The sequence below is a fragment of the Lissotriton vulgaris genome, chromosome 1_1, assembly GCF_964263255.1.
Source record: "Lissotriton vulgaris chromosome 1_1, aLisVul1.2, whole genome shotgun sequence".
Taxonomy (NCBI): domain Eukaryota; kingdom Metazoa; phylum Chordata; class Amphibia; order Caudata; family Salamandridae; genus Lissotriton; species Lissotriton vulgaris.
Genome location: NC_141685.1, coordinates 1,076,725,709 through 1,076,734,016, shown reverse-complemented (window position 1 = coordinate 1,076,734,016; position 8,308 = coordinate 1,076,725,709).

The following is an 8,308-nucleotide window of genomic DNA, read 5'->3' as shown; positions in this document are numbered from 1 at the left end:
TTGTCAAATGTTCTCTCTCTTCTCCCACTGGCCGGTCTTGCATAGACAGAAGATTCACATGAACTATCACCAGCCCAAAGCCCTGAAGAGAACTCTCAGAGACCAGTGGTTCGAAAAGCGTTGGCCACAACCATCAGGATTCCATTCACTTTACATCCGTATGGATAGGGGAATCAAGTTGTACAATCAATAATCCATCCATATTAGATGGTTTGGAACCTGATTGCAGTACCAATAGGGCCAGGCCATCTTTGAGTTGCCATGAGATAACCCTTAGGTTCAGAAACACTTGACTGGTTTGAACAATTGATGTGTTTCTTTATGCACTAAATGTTTGTACTGGAAAAAACAAAGGTTACAGAGAGGTTACAGTTAGGCTCAAGTTTCACTTGTACAAAACCAGTGAAATTCAGCAGTTCTAGTTAGCTGAGCTAATTATTCCTCACAGTCCTGCAGTCCACTGCTTATGACATTATATATATATATATATATATATATATATATATATATATATATATATATATATATATATATATATATATATATACATATCCCATTTACTCCGTCCAATGTCCAAGCGTCTCAGCCACACTGTTTTCGGACCTCAAAAGACGAATAAGCCAAACTCAGATCTGGTGCGTAATCAGTGCTTTATTCCATTGAAAAGAATAACACCCAGCAAGCCTACATGACGCGTTTCGCCTCTAGCCAGAGGCTTGATCACATGATACATTGCTGCAAGTGATGAGGGTACTTATTGAGCTCTAAAAAGGGGTGGCGCTTGGTGTTCACGGCCTGCCCCTTTTAACCCTTTAATTGCCTAATGCCTGTGTTTTAACTGGTACGAATTTCACAGAATTGATGGCACAGTGCCATTGTACCGATACCTTGTAATGATATCAGTATGTGCAAAACATAAACTGTGCAAAATACGCAATACGATAAATTAACATATCACATATATTATAACACAATTTGATAATCAAGAGGGAAATATATATTTTTTTAAATTATAAAAATATTATTATATACAATAAAAGACAAAGTTTCTCAATTGATAAAAACCTCTGATTAGAAATGCATCCTAGCAGCAATTGTATGTGCAAGCTAAAGCAATATAAATACAGTTTTGTAAAAACTCATTAAATATTGCATTAAAAAGAATTAATTCATCTACATACCATAGTTAAGACACAAGTTTCATACCAGGGTATACAATATTCAATTTCTAAATTCATTCCTATAGGCTCTAATTCTGTATCAAGTCCTCATCGTGAACCCCAACCATAAAGTGCTAAATTATTGCAAGTTTTGTGTTCTTAAATGAAAAAATTATAAAATCATGGAAGGATGTGGGAGGAGATTGGTGTTCATTTCTGTTACTACTCTCACCACAATAGATGTAAATCACTAAAACCCTCCTGTCAGACACATGTACAATAAACTGTTTATATGCTACTCTTATTTATCATGGAGACGTTTCAACAGAATGCAAGAGAAGCTTATCACATGGGGTTAATTTCCAACATAGAACTAGAGGCGCGTATATAAGTCCTCACTCACATTAAGCCCCCCCCTTACTGTCCAGTTCTATTATGTACTGGATTTCTAACAATCAAAGCTTTGCATCTCTGTCTCCCCCTCTCTTGAGTGGCATAATACAGTCAATGGCATAATATTGCAGAAATGATGGATCACTATTATGAGAGCTTTCAAAATGTCGGGCCACCGGATATGATTGGTCTTTACCCACGATGGCGCCGTATATGCTGCAATATCCGCTTGTGCACTGGTATGCGGGTGCTACCCACATATCGGAGTTCACAGGGGCATTGCAGCACATATACTGCGAATTCAGTCTTACAGGTCATGCGCTTTTTTATTTGAACTGGCTTGTCTTTGAATGGCACCATGTAGTGGGTTCTGTTGCACCCATGTCTACAAGCTTTGCAGACTGCGCACTTTTTAAACCCTCCACCTAGGGCCATCCAGGTATCTGAAACCGGCTTCTCCAGTAAATTACTTACTAGTTTATCCGCCATAGACATGGATTTTCTAAATGTTATATTTGGCTTGCTTGTGATGAATTTACCGATAACGGGTCCCCCGTTATCAGGTTCCAATTCTTATAGAAAATCCGCCGGATTTCCCTGTGTTGCCTGCTATATGTAGTGATTACTCTGGGCAAGATTTTTATATCTTCAGCTGGCAGTAAGCTAGGTTTATCTTTTACAGTTAGCGCTTCTTCTCTAGTAATAGATACAGAGCGGTTGATTGCCCTCTGAATGACCTTAGCTGAATAGCCTCGGGACAAAAAACGTGCCTTGCTCTCCTCCTGAGCCTTTTGGCAGTCTATATCAGTGCTACTTATCCGCCTGATCCTAAGCATTTCCCCGAAGGGAATACTACTAATCAGGTGTTCAGGATGCTGGCTGGATGCGTGTAATACCGTGTTCCCAGCCGTAGGCTTTCTATGCATTCTCGTAGCCAAACCGGTATCATTTACATAGACCTCTGTGTCCAGAAACACCACTGACCTAGCATCTATCTGAGACGTGAATTTTAGATTGAGGCTGTTCTTGTTCAATTCCTCCACAAAATCTTGCGCCTCTGTCAACGATCCTCGCCATACCATAAATAGGTCATCTATATACCTAAGGTAGATGGGTACATGTTTCTGCATAGTGGCCCGCAGGTGCCCCCCGAGGACCTCCTCCTCCCAGAGTCCCATGTGGAGGCATGCCAGACTCGGGGAGAAGCAGGCCCCCATTGTCAAGAGGACTAACCTGAACTCCTATGGTCTGTGGGGGCGATCAACGAGGGCCTTCAGAAGATAAGTTCCCAACTCCCAATTGCCCCTGCACCCAGAGAACTCTGAGCCCAGGAACGAAAGGGAAAGGGGAAGTGGATAACAAACAAGAGAGGCTGCCACACCCTGGTGTCGTCTAGGCTTGATGGAATTGAAGACACCTGCAAGAGTAACCACAAATTAATACGTCCCTTCAAGGAGTGGAATTACCATTCACAGCACAGTTCAAGCAACTTTACACTTTTGAGATATCACAGTTCCAAGTTGTACCTGATAAGAGTGTGGGTTGAGCTGCTCTCCTTGGACGCTCGGATGACAATGGTAACGGCGTCTTATTCTGCTGATGCTAGGACCTTGCTTGGTGTGTGCGTGAGTAAGGGTATAACCTATATGCGCATATATTATAACCCCTAAACACTTCTCCGACTGGATACAGTTCAAGGATGAAGTGGAAACACTTGATGGCTTTGAACATCCCAATTAGGTCTGACAGAATAATTCTTATGTCTTTGTAGGTTCGGTTGAAGCTCAAGTGAAATGAACAACTAAGTCTCCAATGACTCTAGACACAGAGTTCACGAATTGGCTGCTGACTGGAAGCTGAAGGAACAGAACCGGAACCCTTGCTGACAGGAATAGACTAAGCAATCAGTTCCGACAAGTCTCTAATTCCAAATTAGCAATATCAGTTTGATGTACAAGACGAACTTGGTCGAGGGACCAACCAACGCTGAAGGATCTTCCGCTAGGAGCTGTCCGTAGCGGCTTACCTCACAACTACTGAAGCGGAGGGTCAAAACAAGGCAAAAGCTGTGAATCCGGAAAGACCAGAAACAGGATGCGAGGAGCTGTCCAAAACGAATCTTCTTCGGAAGGACAAAGTTCTGAGGAACGACAACCAAAATGAGAATCTGAGGAGACTCTCCGGAATGCTGCCGCTCGCTTCAGTATGACGGTTGAAGTGCGCAGTACTCAGGGATGGAGCGCACGAAATGGCCGCCCGCATTGTGAAAGACTAGAACGCTAACCTTGCGCTAAAGCGGCACAGCGCTGCCTTGACCTGCCGGGTATACCGTTCTCGCCTCAATGAATTTCTGCACCCCCAGGAACGGTAATACCACGGAAATTCTTTGAGTCTTATTCCTGGCAGTGGGGAACAGCGGGTTGACACCAGGGCGGGCTTGACAGTACCCCCCACCAAAACCCCCCTTCCAGGTTTCAACGGGAACGTCTTGTGGAAAGCTGTCACTAATCTGGGAGCATGCACGTTATCACTGGGCTCCCAAGACCTCTCCTCAGGACCATAGCCTTTCCAATCTACTAAGTAGAACAACTTTCCCCTCTTAATCTTGGAATCAAGGATTCTTTTGACCTCAAACTCTTCAGAAGACTGGATTGAAATGGGTGCTGGAGGGGTTTCCCGCCTTAGTTGGGGCGGACTTTTCTTGACCAAGGAAACATGAAAAGTGGGATGGATTTTCATCGAGCTGGGAAGGGAGACTCTAACACTAACAGGGTTTATCATCTTGACCACCGGGAAAGGGCCTACAAACCTCGGTTGGAACTTCTTAGTCCCCCCAAGCCTCATGTGTTTGGTAGAGACCCAAACCAACTCTCCCGCTTTAAACTGAGGACTGTCCCTTCTTTTACGATCTGCTGACCTTTTATAATTAGCTTTAGCTTTGGAAAGATTAGCAAAGGCCTTCTGATAAGCTTGTTGTAAGTTCGATAGTACCTCTTGGGCCGCTGGGACCTCAACATCAGCTTTTCCTACCCTCATGTTTGGATGCCTACCGGAGTTCAAAAAGAACGGGGAGAAACCTGTGGCTGAATGGACAGAATTATTGTACGCAAATTCCGCAGTACTGAGTAAGGAGGGCCAGTCGCCTTCCCGATCCATAAGGTACAAACGGAGGTATTGCTCCAAATCTTGGTTCACCCGCTCAGTCTGTCCATCCGTTTCCGGATGGAAACTGGTGGACAGGCGAGAGTCCACCCCCATTCCTTTTAAAAAAGATCTCCAAAAACGGGACACAAATTGAGGTCCACGGTCCGAGATCACCACCTTGGGAATCCCATGTAACCTGACTACATGTTGGACAAACAACTCTGCTAGTTGAGGAGCTGTTGGTAGGGATTTTAACGGAATGAAATGACTCATCTTGGAAAACTGATCTACCACCACCCAAATAGTTGTGCTACCTTGACTGGAGGGGAGATCAACTATAAAATCCATGGAGATGGTATGCCAAGGAGAAGGGGCCACAGGGATGGGTTGGAGCAGACCTTGTGGAAGTTGTCTCATGACTTTGCCTTTGACACATTGCTCACAAGTGGCTATGAACTGTCTTACCTGAGCTTCCATGCCGGGCCAAATGAATTCTCTCTTGATCAACTCCGACGTTTTCGCTACTCCCTTATGGCCGGCTAACAGATGGTCATGAAATTGCTTAATTATCCGGACTCGAAGATCTTCACTGGGAACGAACATCTTCCCTGACTGGTAAGGCTTCCCTTCTTTGACTTCACGATCAGGACCTCCTTTCACCCAACCTTCAAACTTCTGCTGTGAAAATTCCACCCGAATCTTGTTTTCCAGGTCGTCTTCAACTGCGGTGGCCACGATTTTCTCGGTGGGAATAACAAAACCTTTTTCCTGATGCTCAGCCTCACTTCCAAACTCCAACCGAGACAAGGCGTCTGCTTTCGCATTTGCAGCTCCAGGCTTATAGGTTAGGACAAAGTCATAGTCTGCAAAGAATAGAGACCATCTTAATTGTCGCGGAGTCAAAGTTCGAGCTGACTTCAAAAACTGGAGATTTCTGTGGTCTGTGAATACTGTAATGGGATGCTTGGCTCCCAAAAGGTAATGTCGCCAAACCTGGAAGGTATCCTTCACTGCTAATAACTCCTTATCAGCAATCGAATAGTTAATCTCAGCAGGAGTGAGTTTTCGCGAATGGTAAGCTACAGGATGGAGCTGACCCGTGTTCTTGTGTCGCTGGGATAAAATCCCTCCAATGGCCAGATTCGAGGCATCTGCCTCCACGAAGAATGGAACATTTAAATCAGGATGCTGAAGGATCGGTGCGGTGGTGAATGCCTCCTTCAAAGATTGAAAGGCCTCTTCAGTCGCTGAATTCCACACAAATTTTTCGTTCTTCCGTAACAGTTTAGTGATTGGGCTCACCTTGCTGGAAAAATCATGGATGAACCGTCTGTAGAAATTTGCAAATCCAAGGAAACTTTGTATCTCCTTGACGGATCGAGGAGCTGGCCAACCCTTGATGGCTTGCAATTTGGTGTCATCCATGAACACTCCTTCCGGAGACAGAATGAATCCCAGGAACTCTACCTTGGATGAGTGGAAGACACACTTCTCAAGTTTCACAAACAACTGATTTTCGAGTAATCTGTTCAGAATGGCTCGCACATGGGTGACATGTTCTTCTCGGCTGTTAGAAAAAATCAAAATGTCGTCAATGTACACGACTGCGAAGCGATCCAAATATTCCCGAAGGATATCATTCACAAAGTGTTGGAACGCAGCCGGTGCATTACAGAGCCCGAAGGGCATCACTTGATATTCAAATAGGCCCAGCCGGGTGCGGAATGCAGTCTTCCATTCTTCTCCTTCTGCCATGCGAACCAAATGGTAAGCTCCTCGGAGATCGAGTTTTGTGTAAATACATGCTTCCTTGACCTGGTCCAAGAGCTCCGAAATGAGGGGCAAAGGATAGCGATTTTTCTTTGTGACCAAATTGAGTGCTCTATAGTCAATGCAGGTCCGCAGAGATCCATCCTTCTTAGGAATGAAAAAGAGCGGAGACGACACCGGGGACTGGGATGGCCGTATGAATCCATTGGCCAAATGCCGCTCAATGTATTCCTTGAGGTGTTCGTTCTCCGGTTCTGAAAGGGCATAAATGCGACTGCACGGAAGTGCTGCTCCAGGCTCCAATTCTATGCGACAGTCGTAAACACGATGAGGAGGTAACTTCTGTGCCTCCTGTTCATTGAACACCTCCTTCAAGTCTAGATATTCTTCCGGAATCTCAGGTATCTCCAGAGAACAAATTGTTTGGACTTGACCCGCCAGACTAGAGGACAGGGACTGCTGAAGTTCCCCCGGAGAGGATGCCTTACAGTGTTCTAGACAATATTCCGATGACATCTCCAATGTACGCTTGGCCCAATCGATCTTGGGATTATGTTCGGTGAGCCAAGGCAGACCAAGGATGAACTGAAACTGCCGGGCATCAATCAAATTAAATCGCACCAAACTCCGATGGCTCCCTGGACCGAATACGGTAATGGTCTCTGTATCTGCTACGATGGGTCCTGAAGACAGGTTAGTTCCGTCAACTGCTCGCACCAACTCTGGCTTTAATTTCTTCTCAAATCGAATTCCCAGAGATTTAGCAAATTGAATATCGCAAAAATTCCCAGTGGCTCCAGAATCGATCATAATTGAGACGTGCTGATGAACATTTTCTCCAAACTGAATCCTACTGGACAAGATAAGATGTGGTGCTGCACATTGTAAGGTATTTGCCAAAGACTGCGATTTTGGGGCCGACTCTTGTGTCGCTTCCACCAGGGCAACCCCGTCTACTGGTGGAGCCGATCTTTTACCGTCGTAGACTTCTTCAGTCTCTTCGGGCACTCACGAACAAAATGGCCCGGTAAACCACAATACATACACAGTTTTCCCGCTCGACGCTTCTCTCGTTCTTCCATACTGAGAGGGCCTCGTACTGAGCCGATTTGCATTGGTTCCTCGGCCTGGGTGCCTTCAAGGCTCTTACTGGCCTCAGTTCGAGCTCGGTCCAACCTTGGCGGGGCTGATCGGAAATCCTTGCGTCTCTCACTCCGCCTCTCAGACTGGCGCTGGTCGATGTGTAAAACTAAGTCGATCAACTCCGACAAATCTGTGGGTCTCTTAGGAATTTGAGCTAAACCATCCTTGAGCTCATCTTTAAGTCCTCTGTAAAAAATAGCTGCTCTCTTGGCCGCGGGCCAACTGGTTTCTACGATGAGTTGATTAAATTGTGCAATATAAGCAACTAACTCCTTATTGCCCTGTCTGAGATCCAGCAATTCGTTGTCGGTGGCCTGTGAAATGGTCCTCCTATCGAAAATGCGTAAGAATTCTGCTTTGAAATCTTCAAACTTGTAGAGTACCGGATCATTAGCAGAGACCAAGGGTAGAGACCACGCTGCTGCATCTCCACTCAGATAAGACAGAACAAAAGCCACCTTTGACTGGTCTTCCTTAAACAAAATGGGTTTGCACAAAAAATGCAACGAGCATTGTGTCAGAAAAATTTGGGCCTTATGTGGGTCCCCTTGAAACCTCTCTGGAGGAGCTAATGGAATAGTGGGTGACATGGCATGTACCACTTGGGTTGTTAACTCTGAGGAAGATGAGGGGGAAGCAAAACTCTGAAACTTCGATCTTTCAAAACTGGGGTTGGTACTAGTAGCTAACTCATCTAA